We start from the raw sequence: 12,611 nt of genomic DNA, 5'->3' as shown, positions 1-12,611 counted from the left end.
GCGGACTCATGTTTGGGGACTTGATTTTTTGTCAATAATTTGTCATCGTTCTCTCCACTCGACGTGCTTATACGTATGGCAGCGCTTCTTAGTAATATTGTCACAGGTCATTTTTTTTTTCGTTCATAGTCATTGTTGTGACAACTCTCTCGAGGCTGCATGTTTTTAAAAGAAGGTTCCCCTTAATAGGGTGGTGGAGAGCAAGCCGATAAAATGGAATAACGGTTTGCACTGGTTCGCATAGCTTCTTCCCCATCATTGGCAAATCTTACACATGTTGGTTCCATGTGTGCACTTCCAATGTGCTTCAGCCAGTGCTTTTTTTTTTGTAGCAGGAACTCCTTTGCATATCAGGTCCTTCCGTTCCACACACCCAGGGCAAACTAGGTGATTGCCTAGAGCGCCAACCTTCTGGCAGTGGCAAAATGGGCGCCCCCGTGTGACTCTGTGACGTTATCAGTGCAGGGGGCGGACACCAGAAGTTAGCCAGGCAGTCTTGGGCTAGCCCTGCACACACCCTATCCCCCAGAGAACGGAGTGAACGATTAGTCTTACTAAGCAGTAGATCCTAGACACACGCCTTTGTACTGATCTTTGGTGAGTGGGGAGAAGGTTGGGCTTTTTTTTTTTGTAGTGGGAACTCCTTTGCATATTAGGCCACACCCATGTGATGTAGGCAATCCTCCAAGAGCTTACAGGGCTCTTCGTACAGGGCCTACTGTAAGCTCTTAGAGGAGTGGCTACATCAGGGGGGCGTGGCCTAATATGCAAAGAAGCTCCAGCTACAAAAAAAAGGCCCTGGCTTTAGCCATTCTTTGCATTGAAAGGGCATTATCCAACGTGGGTGAAATTAGCCTAGAGTCTGCGGGACTGGCTTTCCCAGATAAGAGCATCGAAGGTGCTCAGGAAGAAGCAGGTTCCAGTTAGAAGGATGTGACATCAAGTGGCAACTGGTGCATAGTAACCCCAAGGTTGCCAAGTCCAATTCAAGAAATATCTGCGGACTTTGGGGGTGGAGCCAGGAGACTTTGGGGATGGAGCCAGGAGACATTGGGGTGGAGCCAGGAGCAAGGTTGTGACAAGTATCATGCAACTCCAAAGGGAGCTCTGGCTATCACATTTAAATGGACCGCACACCTTTTAAATGCCTTCCCTCCATTGGAAATAATGAAGTATAGGGACACCTTCTTTGGGGTCTCATAGAATTGGACTTGCTGGTCCAATCCTTTTGAAACTTGGAGGGTATTTTGGAGAGAGGCACTGGATGCTATGCTGCAAATTTGGTGCCTCTACCTGAAAAAACAGTCTCCCCAGAGCCTCAGATACACATGGATCAATTCTCTATTATACTCTATGGGAATCGATCTCCATAGGGAATAATAAGAGTTCCCAGCAGACATTTCCCTCCCCTCCCCCCTCTTTCTGATGACCCTGAAGTGGGGGGAGGGCCTCCAAACCGGGGGATCCCCCGCCCCCACCTGGGGATTGAGCAATCAATAAAGAGCAATGCAGATATTGGAGCAGGGAATAAAGGTTCCAATGAACCTCTGCAAAAACCAGCCTCGAAAATAATAAACTATTTTTAAAGAGTATTTAACACAACTACAAATATAAAACTACAAAATTTCTATTGCATAAATAACAAGTAATAAGACAATAAGGAAGAAATGCCCACACCAACAATCATTCAGAAACAAATTAATGTCCAGCATAGTTCTATAGTAAGGTGCAGGTGAAACAATGGTGATGCCAGGGGGTGTGGCCTAGTATGCAAATGAGTTCTGGCTGGACATTTTCTACCAAAAAGCCCCATGTGAAGCAATGGTGGTGCCAGGGGGTGTGGCCTAGTATGCAAATGAGTTCTGGCTGGGCATTTTCTACCAAAAAAGCGCCATGTGAAACAATGGTGATGCCAGGGGGTGTGGCCTAGTATGCAAATGAGTTCTGGCTGGACATTTTCCACCCAAAAGCCCTATGTGAAACAATGGTGGTGCCAGGGGGTGTGGCCTAGTATGCAAATGAGTTCTGGCTGGACATTTTCTACCAAAAAGCCCTATGTGAAACAATGGTGATGCCAGGGGGTGTGGCCTAGTATGCAAATACGTTCTGGCTGGACATTTTCTACCAAAAAGCCCTATGTGAAACAATGGTGGTGCCGGGGTGTGTGGCCTAGTATGCAAATGAGTTCTGGCTGGACATTTTCTACCAAAAAGCCCTATGTGAAACAATGGTGGTGCCGGGGTGTGTGGCCTAGTATGCAAATGAGTTCTGGCTGGACATTTTCTACCAAAAGCCCAATGTGAAACAATGGTGATGTCAGGGGGTGTGGCCTAGTAAGCAAATGAGTCCCTGTGTTCTTTTTCTAAAAAAAAAAGAGTCCTGGATTCACTGATGCCAAACTGGGTTATTCAGGTTGCTAGAACTGAGTTAAGGGCAAGGCTTTTCCCCAGCAGGAACACACAGGAACACAGTTCTGGGTGGCTTGGTGTCAGAGGGTGTGGCCTAATACACAAATAAGTTCCTGCTGCGCTTTTTCTACAAAAAGGGCCTGTGAGAAACAATGGTGGTGTCAGGGGGTGTGGCCTAATGCCCAAATGAGTTCCTGCGGGCCTTTTTCTTAAAAAAAAAAAAGCCCTTGTTAAGGGGATATGCCAAGAACACCCCAAGCGCTTGCTGGTCAGAGCCGTAACTACAACAGAGAGCCAGGGCACAGGATGAGGCCCTGGCAGCTCTTCTGGGCATCCAGGAGGACGGTTGGGCTCTGGGCCTCCTGCCCATAACAGCCCCTCTGCAGGACTGCCTGTTTGCCTGGCTGACAGATTAGCTCTCTCCCCCCACCCCCCTGCCCTGCCTCAGCTTTCTTTTTGTTTGCTCCACTTTGTCCAACTTTCACGGAGGTTTTCTCTCCCTCCGAGGGGCTTCAAAGGTCTCCCCTCTGGGACACCTCCATAAATCGGGCTCCATCCTGCCTCCCTGCCGCTAAAGCTAACAGGGCCGCTTTAAAGCCAGGAGGAGAATGTGCAAAGCAGGGGCAGGGGGTGGGGTGGGATGGGGGGGGTGGGCTTGTGGGGTGAGAAGCAGCCAGGCCAGAGGGTGGATCCACAGTTCTCCCCAAACAGGCTTGAGATCTAGCTGTCCTAATCGGAATGAGATGCACTTTGGATTGTGCCTCTTGGATAAAGACGGGGCAGAAACAGATATACAGTCGATAACTACGGCTGCCAATCCCCAGATGGGTAAGGTAGGAAACTTGCGGTGTGGAGTTTAGGCAAAGCAAGAAAAACACCTGGTACCAAACGTTGCAATATAAGTGCAAAGCACTCTTTTACTCAGTCACTTTGTAACTGTAATTCTAAATGTCCTACAAAGCAAATAAACACTTTAGTAGAAACTTTGGGGGTGGAGCCAGGAGACATTGGGGTGGAGCCAGGCGCAAGGGTGTGAAAAGTATGATTGCACTCCAAAGGGAGTTCTGGCCATCACATTTAAATGGACCGCACACCATTTAAATGCCTTCCCTCCATTGGAAATAATGAAGGATAGGGACATCTTCTTTTGGAGCTCATAGAATTGGACCTGCTGGTCCAATCCTTTTGAAACTCGGAGGGTATTTTGGAGAGACAAAAAACTTTTAAAGGTTGCCAGGAATGAAAATCTGCTGTCTTCTTGTCTTTCTGTTGAGAGACGCAGATAGCCGGGTGTTTCTCTTTGAAGAGTGATTCAACGGGTGTAGTTATATATTGCAGCATTTGGTACGCAGTATTTTTCTTGCTTTGCCTAATCCCCAGGTGGGAGCAAGGGATCCCTCCGTTTGGAGGCCCCCGCTTCGGGGTTATCAGAAAGCGGGGGTGGGGGATGTCTGCTGGGTAGTCCAATATGCTCTCTGGAGATCGATTCCCATAGAGCAGGGGTGGCCAACGGTAGCTCTCTAGATGTTTTTTGCCTACAACTCCCATCAGCCCCAGCCAGCATGGCCAATGGCTGGGGCTGATGGGAGTTGTAGGGAAAAAACATCTGGAGAGCTACCGTTGGCCACCCCTGCCATAGGGTATAATGGGGAATCGATCCATGGGTATCTGAAGCTTGGGGGGGGGGCAACCCTACGCCCTGGTGAACATCCGGAGGAGAGATAAGAACATAAGAGAAGCCATGTTAGATCAGGCCAATGGCCCATCCAGTCCAACACTCTGTGTCACACAGTGGCAAAAAAAATTATATATATATATATATATATATATATATATACAAACACACACACACACTGTGGCTAATAGCCACTGATGGACCCCTGCTCCATATTTTTATCTAAACCCCTCTTGAAGGTGGCCATGCTTGTGGCCGCCACCACCTCCTGTGGCAGTGAATTCCACATGTTAATCACCCTTTGGGTGAAGAAGTACTTCCTTTTATCTGTTTTAACCTGTCTGCTCAGCAATTTCATCGGGTTCTTGTATTGTGAGAAAGGGACAAAAGTACTTCTTTCTCTACTTTCTCCATCCCATGCATTATCTTGTAAACCTCTATCATGTCACCCCGCAGTCGACGTTTCTCCAAGCGAAAGAGCCCCAAGCGTTTCAACCTTTCTTCATAGGGAAAGTGTTCCAGCCCTTTAATAATTCTAGTTGCCCTTTTCTGAACTTTCTCCAATGCTATAATATCCTTTTTGAGGTGCGGCGACCAGAACTGCACACAGTACTCCAAATGAGACCGCACCATCGATTTATACAGGGGCATTATGATACTGGAGATCCCCAAGGAAGTTCAGGGTTGCTGTGCAGAGGCACGCCATGGGAAAGCAGCCTGTTCACCTCTTGCCTCGAAACCCTATGGGGTCAATTGCAAAGGGGGAAAAAAGGAAGCGATTAACAATGCCTATTCACTGCTCAAGATCAATGTATCCTCGAGCTGGATAAAAGGAAAGGAAAGGGGGGGAGCCCAAATGCCCCCCCACTGTTCTAATCCTCATTTGTAGATTGCCTGCTTTGACTGGCCTAGAGGGCGGGGCTTCCTCCTCCTCCTCCCCTCTTTCCACGCTTCAGTCTCACCCCTTTTGCACCTGGTCGGATGATTTAGCTCCATGCAAATAGAGTGCAAACTGCTTCCAGCCGGGGAGCAGAATGGAATCCCATCAGCAGCCATTACCAGGTGCAAATGGCTGCCGGGCGGGGGGGCCAAAAGCAGGCAGGCCACGCCACTTCCTCGCTAGGACAAGACAGGGACGGTGGCTTTTGCTGTTCTCTTGGGCGGAGGCCTTTCCCAGGGCTGCTAGCCCAGAGCCCTTTAAGCAAGTGGAAAAGAACATGAGAGACGCCATGTTGGACCAGGCCAATGGCCCATCCAGTCTAACACTCTGTGTCACACAGTGGCCAAAAAACCCCCAGGTGCCATCAGGAGGTCCACCAGCGAGGCCAGGATGCTAGAAGCCCTCCCACTGTGCCCCCCCCACCCCAAACACCAAGAATACAGAGCACCACTGCCCCAGAGAGTTCCAACTGTGGCTAATAGCTACTGATGGACCTTTGCTCCATAGGAAGGAAGGAAGGAAGGAAGGAAGGAAGGAAGGAAGGAAGGAAGGAAGGAAGGAAGGAAGGAAGGAAGGAAGGAAGGAAGGAAGGAAGGAAGAGCCATGTTGGATCAGGCCAGTGGCCCATCCAGTCCAATACTCTTGTGTCACACAGTGGCTAAAAAAAACCAGGTGCCATCCGGAGGTCCATCAGTGGGGCCAAGACACTAGAAGCTGTGAGGAACCCTGTCAGAGGCTTTACTCGGGAGGGCGACCACTGTAAATTTCTCCTCGGTCAATTTCCCTCAGACCCTCAGTAACACTCCCAGAAATCCTGTCAGAACTCTTAATAACTGGCACCAGACAGTGCAAAAGGCAAAAACCACAAAATATTTATTAGGTAACAAAAGGCAAGGAGGGGGATGAAATAATATTGATTATAACTGTTCAATATTAAAAGGCAAATCAGTTGGCAGCTAGTTGGCAGAATAAAATAATTACAGAGAGTAGAGATTTTTCAGGCTGAGATAAAAATATAGCACTACTATGGCAGAATATCTTTAAAATAAACAATAAACCAGGCAGGTTTCAGAGTCCCACTAGACTCTACTTCACATAGGCTATCTGTGCCTTCTGGGCACTCAGAATGCTGTTTCTTCAGATGTTTTACCCTAACTTAGGCAGTGCCAGATCATATAAATAACAAACTTCAATCACTCTTCTACACACACATAGAGAACTCCTGACTGATGTCAGTATTCTCCCTCACTGACCCTTTCACACTAGCTATCTTCCAGAACCTGCACCCCTCAATTCCAATGCGTCTCAGCCCCACAGCTAGTCCTCTGGTCTGAGTCTTGGGTATCTCTGCTGACCCCCAGAATCCAGTTCTCCCCTCAGTGTGTAATTGTGTGGTCTAATTTGTACTTGGAGACTGCCTGATGCGCTGGCCAAATCTCCCTCAGAGAGTTTCAAACAGTCTGAAAACTCCCTTTTCCAGACAGAATCCACTCAGCTCTGTCTCCCACAAGGAGCTCAGCAACTCAGCCGCTCTCAGCCCAAAAGTCCAGTTGGTTTTACAACTGCCTGGCCTAAGCCCACTGTCTTCACTTCAGACTGGTATAATGAAGACTTCTCTTGAAGACCCCCTGGCTAAGACTAAAAATCCTGAGGTGATTTTCTGCTGAGCAAACCCGAAAAGGATACTTTTCCGTTCCTTGGGCAACATTCCAGCCAATTGCTGCAAGCCTGTTTCTCAGCTACTCAGGCTAAGGGCATGAGTCCATCACAGAAGCCCTCGCACTGTTCCTCCCCCCCCCCCCAAGGACCAAGAATACACAGCATCACTTTCCCCAAACCTCATGCAGTGCATGAGCTGTCCCTAGGCTTGTGAACCTTCAGGTGGGGCCTGGAGATCTTTTTCAATGGCTCTCCAGACCCTGTGTTTGTGTTAAGAGCTGTCAAAATCACTTCTGACTTTATGGCACCCCTATGAATGAGGGACCTCCCCAATGTCGCACTGTTAATAGTATTACTCCAGGGTTGCCAGGTCCGACTCAAGAAGTATCTGAGGACTTTGGGGGTGGAGCCAGGAGACTTTGGGGGTGGAGTCAGGAGCAAGGCTGTGACAAGCACGACTGAATTTTAAAGGGACTTCTCTCCTTTTGCAAAACTTGAAGGATAGGGGCACCTTCCTTAGGGGCTCATAGAATTGGACCCAGAGGTCGTCTTTTTGAAACCTGAAGGGTGTTTTGAGAAGAGGCACCGAATGCGATGCTGAAAATTTGGTGCCTCTAACTCAAAAAACAGGCCTCCCTAGAGACCAACAGGTCAGTTCTCCATTATACCCTATGAGAATCGGTCTCTATAGGGAATAATGGATTGCCCAGCAGACATTTCCCTTCCCCCCACGCTTTCTGATGACCCTGAAGTGTGTGTGTGGGGGGGGGGGGGGGGAGGGATATTAGGCCACAACCCCTGATGCCAAGCCAGTTGGACTGCGTTCCTGTGCGTTCCTGCTCAAAAAGTTTTGAGCAGAGAGGTCCATCAGTGGCTATTTGCCACAAGCTATAGTTGGAACACTGTGTCTCGGGCAGTGATGCTCTGTCTTCTTGGTGCTTCAGGGGGTGGGGATAGTTGGAGGGCTTCTGGAGTTCTGGTCTTCCTGGTGAACTTCCTGAGGGCCCCTGGGTTTTGGCCACTGCGTGACACAGAGTGTCGGAGTGTTTGGGCCACTGCCCTGACCCAACATGGGTTTTCTTATGTTCTTATAGATGGAACTCTCTGTCTGGGGCAGTGATGCTCTGTCTTCTTGGTGCTTCGGGGTGGGGGAATAGTTGGAGGGCTTCTGGAGTTCTGGTCTTCCTGGTGAACTTCCTGAGGGCCCCTGGGTTTTGGCCACTGCGTGACACAGAGTGTCGGAGTGTTTGGGCCACTGCCCTGACCCAACATGGGTTTTCTTATGTTCTTATAGATGGAACTCTCTGTCTGGGGCAGTGATGCTCTGTCTTCTTGGTGCTTCGGGGTGGTGGTGGGGGAACAGTGGGAGGGGTTTGGAGTTCTGTCCCTGCTGTGTGACACGGAGCGTTGGACTGGATGGTAGGTAAACTTTGGGGACGGAGCCAGGAGCAAGGTTGTGACAAGCATAATTGAACTCCAACGGGAGTTCTGGCCATCACATTTAAAGTTCTGGCACATCTTTTAAATGCCTTCCCTCCGTTGGAAATAATGAAGGATAGGGGCACCTTCTTTGGGGGCTCATAGAATTGGACCCCCTGGTCCAATCTTTTTGAAACTTGGGGAGTATTTTGGGGAGAGGCACCGGATGCTACACTGAAAAATTGGTACACCTAAAATAATAGGCTTCCCAGAGCCCCAGATACCCACAGATCAATTCTCCATTTTTTCCTATGGGAATAAGTCTCCATAGGGAATAACAGAGTTCACAGCAGACATCCCCCCCCCTTGCTTTCTGATGATCCTGAAGCAGGGATAGGGCCTCCAAACGGGGGATCCCCTGCCCCCCACCTGGGGATTGGCAACCCTAGTTTTTGGAGTTCTGGCCCTGCTGTGTGACATGGAGTGCTGGACTGGATGGGCCACTGGCCTGATCAAAGGTGGCTTCTCTTATGTTCCTAACGGCTGGCTCGTGTCTCGTAAACCGTGGGCCGCAGCTTCCTTGCTTGGGTCAATCCGTCGCATGTTGGGTCTTCCTCGTTTCCTGTTGCTTTCCCCTGTCTTTCCCAGTGACTCTTGCTTCGATGTAAATCCAAGCAGCTTGCAGGCTGCAAATATTTTCGCCTGAGGCCGTGTTCAAAGACGGCGGGACTGAGAAATGAACCGCCAGGTCAGCGGTCTAGGCCAACTATCCGTCACAAAGCTCGATATTAAATAAATGTTGATTGGTTAACCCAATCAGGTTGCGTCCGCACATGGTCTCTTCTGCATTACACATCCGGCAATTGAAGAACCTCGAATGAATGGGAATTCCGATCAACCGACCCCCTCTGGCATATCCAGTATAATTGACGAGCTAGCAAGCCACACCCAAATCATTCACACATGCCTTTGTCTGTTTCAAAAGGCGCAAGGGCCCTGAATAATTAATACCCATTCCTCGTAACAATATTTCCACTACATCAGCAGCCTCTGGTGCATAAAGATTAGTGGGTGATCATGCGCTGAAAAGAGTGCAATGGCTTTTAAGGGCGCAAGACCAATACCAAGAATGTCTGGGTGTCCCTCCACACCCCATCACTTGGCAGTCCCAAATATCCAGGGAGATTTTCTGGCACTGCACCAGTTTGGTGTAGTGCCAGAAAATCTGCCTGGATATTTGGACTGCCAAGTTTGGTGTAGTGGTTAAATGCGTGGGACTCTTCTCTGGGAGAACCGGGTTTGAGTCCCCACTCCTCCACTTGCAGCTGCTGGATTGGTCTTGGGTCAGCCCTAGCTTTTGCAGAGCTGTCCTTGAAAGGGCAGCTTCTGTGAGAGCTCTCTCGGCCCCGCCTGCCTCATTGTGAGCCACTCTGAATCTTGGAGTGGGATATAAATCCAATTTTTTCTTCTTCTTCTGACCCAGCCCAAATTGAGACATGGTCAGATCCTTTCTGTCTGTGTAAAATTCATTTATAAGGGGGTCTTCTGTGGTGATCTGAAACGATCTGAGGAATGACTCAGATGCTCATATTTCAGAGCCAAATTACACTGATTTGACATATCAGACAAGTATCAAGTGAAATCCCCCCCCAGGCCTTCTTAGGAGTTCAGGGACTGCTGTCTGCTGCCATCTGGTGGCCATCTGATAGCATCACTTGCAGGGAAACTACCTCCAAACCAATAAAAGCATGGATTGTATATTATACAGAAGCTACGGATGGGCACCTATTTGCCATTGTGTTGCACTCACAGACCTCAGAGTTGCCAATCTCCGGGCAGGGAGTGGAGATCTCCTGGAATTACAAGTGAACTCTAAATGACAGATATGAGTTTCCCTGGAGAAAATGGCTGCTTTAGAGACTGGAGGAAAGGCCAAACTTGTTTAATGCATGAGCCACACAGAATAAACACACCTATGTATTGGCCACTGCGTGACACAGAGTATTGGACTGGATGGGCCATTGGCCTGATCCAACATGGCTTCTCTTATGTTCTAAACGTCAGATGTTTGAGAGCTGCAAGACATGAATGACAGATGTTTGAGAGCCGCAAGAGAGAGAGAGAGGAAGAAAAATAGATAGAGGGAGGGAAAGGTGAAAAGAAAGCAACTTTAACTTTAAATGCATTCTCCAAGCTGCCAGCTGGCTTAAGTTGGAAGGTACCTCCAGAGTCATCTAGTCCAACCCCCTGCACAATGCAGGAGGTTCACAAATACCTCCCCCTAAATTCACAGGATCCATATCGCTGCCAGATGGCCATCCAGCCTCTGTTTCAAAACCTCCAAGGATGGAGAGCCCACCACCTCCCGAGGAAGCCTGTTCCACCGAGGAACGCTTTAACAGTCAGGAAGTGCTGAGCCAGAAACTCTTTTGACTGAATCCAACTTGTCTGATGCCATCCTGACTTCTGGTAGGTGTGCAAAGCATCACGTCCTACAGAGCCCAGAGGGCCGGCCGCTGTGTGCATCCAGCGGCCAGAGGTGGTTGACCTCGGTTATCTCCACCCCTTCCACTTCTGGCCTGACGTTGACTCCAGACCGTCTTTCCCCTCCTGTCCTCAAGCCATTCACGGGGGACAACACTGGGCAGGCAGACCTCCTTCGACTCCCAAGGTGAGTGCTTGCCTTTGGCTCGGAGTCAGGCAAAAGGAAGCCAGGAGAAGCCATTTCTGGCCATTCTGAAGGAGTGCGAGATGGACGGAAGGTTTTTGTTTGCTTGGCCTGGCGAATAGCCAGTTGCTGGAAGGGGAGGGATTCTGCGGGAAAACAGGAAGCTCTGCTTAGGATCAGGGACAGAGGCCGGCTGAGAGTGAGCAGCAGATGGCCATGGGCTGCTGGGTAGCCAACCTCCAGGCAGGGCCTGGAGATCTCCAGGAATCGCTACAAAAATAAGCCCTTGGGAGAAAATAAGATTCAGGTGAGGAGCTGTGTTGGTCTGAAGAGGCAGAACAAAATTGGAGTCCTGTAAGCAAGTTTTATTCAAGGTGTAAAACTTTAATGTGCGGGCGCACTTCACATAGCTGCAAAAACGTCCATGCACACAAAAGCTTACACCTTGGATAAGACTTTGTTGGTCGTAAAGTTGCCACTGGACTCAAGTTTGTTCTGGAAAAAACAGTTAGATTCAAGTCCAGTAGCATCTTAGACCAACAAGAATGTCATGGTATAAGCTTTCAGGTTGCCAGCCTCCAGAGAGCAAGTTTGGTATAGTGGTTAAGTGTGCAGACTCTTATCTGGGAGAACCGGGTTTGATACCCTCTCCTCCACTTGCACCTGCTGGAGTGGCCTTGGGTCAGCCATAGCTCTCATAGGAGTTGTCCTTGAAAGCCCCACGCACCTCACAGGGTGTCTGTTGTGGGGGAGGAAGATAAAGGAGATTGTAAGCCACTCTGAGTCTCTGATTCAGAGAGAAGGGCGGGGTATAAATTCTGCAGTCGTCTTCTTCTTAGGCGCCTTAGGAATATTCGAGGTGGGGGGGGGGAAGGAGCTAAAGGAGATTGTAAGCCGCTCTGAGACTCCGATCAGAGAGAAGGGTGGGGTATAACTCTGTTGTCTTCTTCAGGTGGGGGCTAGGGCTGCCAAGTCCCCTGCAGCATCCGGCAGGGGACTCTATTGTACTATAGAGTTTTCCCTCCCAAATTGCTAGAATGCCCGGGAAAACCATAGAGTTTTCCCAGAAACACCTAAAGCAGCCGGCATGCGACATTGCTGGCATGATGACGTCACTCCCGGGTAAGCTCTTGAGGATTGGCTACATCAGGGGTGTGTGGCTTAATATGCCAAGGAGCTCCTGCTAGAATCCCACCCCTGATTAATCCAAATGACGGGTGACCCTAGAAACTTAGCTTGTTATTCCTGATTTGTCTCAGCATCCCTTCGAATAATCTTCATCGTTTTCTGCGCTAATTTGCTGCTCACCCTCTACCTTTCTGTGGGGAGTAGAAACTTCCATTTTGATGTATCCGAAATAAATTTGTGTGGAAACGAAAGCTCATACCTTGAATGAAACTTTGTTGGTCTTAAACTGACCCTGGATTCAAACTCTGTTCAAGTGCTACTCAAGGTGTCTGTCTGGGTATGTCTGGGGTTCTGGGGCACTAGTTTGGCCTGACTGATACCCCTGGCTGGAACATTCTTTTTGCTTTAATGGGATGGTGAGCAGGGCTCTCCCCGCCCCCCCCCCTTGAACCGGAACGCTCAGGAAGGGCAGCTCCAGCTGACTGGGTATCATAGATTGTGGCCTAATATGCAAAAGAGTCCCTGCTAGGCTTTCTCTACAAAAAAGCCCTGTGTGAAACAATGGTGATGTCGTGGGGTGTGGCCTACTATGTAAATGAGTTCCTGCTGGGCTTTTTCTACAAAATCTATGTGTGAAACAAAGGTGCTGTTGTGGGGTGTGGCCTAATATGCAAATGAGCTCCTGCTGGGCTTTCTCTACAAAAAGCCCTGCGC

The sequence above is a fragment of the Heteronotia binoei genome, chromosome 6 (genome assembly GCF_032191835.1).
Source record: "Heteronotia binoei isolate CCM8104 ecotype False Entrance Well chromosome 6, APGP_CSIRO_Hbin_v1, whole genome shotgun sequence".
Classification (NCBI taxonomy): Eukaryota; Metazoa; Chordata; class Lepidosauria; order Squamata; family Gekkonidae; genus Heteronotia; species Heteronotia binoei.
Note: the sequence above shows the minus strand (reverse complement) of the source record.